Raw genomic sequence first — 1311 nt, 5'->3', positions numbered from 1 at the left:
TCCTCCTCCGCCTCCTCCCACCCCACGGCCACTGCGCATGCGCCTCCGGCGACAGCAAGCGCTGCGCCGTGCCTTCACCCCACGTCGGCCGCGCCTGCGCACTGCTCCCAGTTCCGGCGCATGCGTGGGGTCAGCCTATGGCCGGGCCTGGATAGAGGGCGTGTTGTTAGGCCAGCGGTACGGGGGTGGCCGTACGCCTCTGCCTAGCTGACCAGCCCGGTAGCCCTGCTGTGCGGGAGGGGCATGACGGGCTCCGGGACACGACTGCTCTGTCTGCCTGCCTGTCCCCTGGCAGCCCAGGCAGCCAGCCTGCCTGCCTCAGCCGGGTGGGGTGATGGCAGCTCCCGCGGGCCTCAGGCTGGCTCGGGGGCACGTGCAGTCGGTGTACGCTGGGAGCTCTGCGCGGCCGTGACTGCCTGGAGCAGGAAAACCCTAGAGGAGCGGCTCTCCCTCCACCCTTTTTGTACCGGGGCCCGTTTGTAAACCCTAAATTCCTAGAAAATGAGGTCTGGAAGGGACCTCGAGGCCATCTCGTCCAAGCCCTGCTCAGAGCTGGACCAGCCCCAACGAGATCATCCCCATTGATGGCCAGTCCCGACCCAGTGCCCTTCACACCTGCCCTGTTGCCCCCCAGGCACCCAGCGTAGGGGGGGGGGCAAGCGGCTCCTCACAGGCTGCAAAGAAAAAGCCATGGTTTCCCGTGGAAGCGCATTAAAAGAGAATCCATTTTTAAAGTTTGTTTGCAACCGTTTCATACAGCCTTGCAACCCACTATTGGGTTGCAACCCACAGGTTGAGAAACACAGCCTTAGTGGACAGTTATGATGCAGGGAGGTGAAAGCTTCTCCCAGTCCTTTGTGTGGTAGCTCAGAATCTCTTTGCTGCCAGGTGCCAGCGTGACTGAAGAGGCTCACTGGGTTACACCAGGGGGCGGACACCTTTTCTCCAATGCCTGATGAAGGATGTTTGTGCCTAAAAGCTTGCAATTAAAGACATTTTTTGCAAAAGTCTTGTGGGTCTAATAACCCACCTCTACCATGAGACCTGATTGCTTTTTCCTCTAGACTAATATGGCTGCAACCTGGGTACTAGACGGGATCCAGTAGTTCTACAGGTCAGATACTTCCCACCAGTCATAGGCTGCTGATCCCTGGGTTATAGAAACATGGGAATTGCTATGCTGGATGAGACCCAAGAGCCCTGTAATCCAGCATCCTGTCTCCAAGTGCCCCTTTTGCCAACAGGAAAAACATGGCATGCATATACCTTGCCTGCACCAGGTTGCAGCCCCTTTTCTGCCTCCCCCACAAC

This window comes from Gavialis gangeticus, unplaced genomic scaffold, assembly GCF_001723915.1.
Source record: "Gavialis gangeticus isolate Ggan-Ray unplaced genomic scaffold, GavGan_comp1, whole genome shotgun sequence".
Taxonomy (NCBI): domain Eukaryota; kingdom Metazoa; phylum Chordata; order Crocodylia; family Gavialidae; genus Gavialis; species Gavialis gangeticus.
This window is presented reverse-complemented; position numbering follows the sequence as displayed.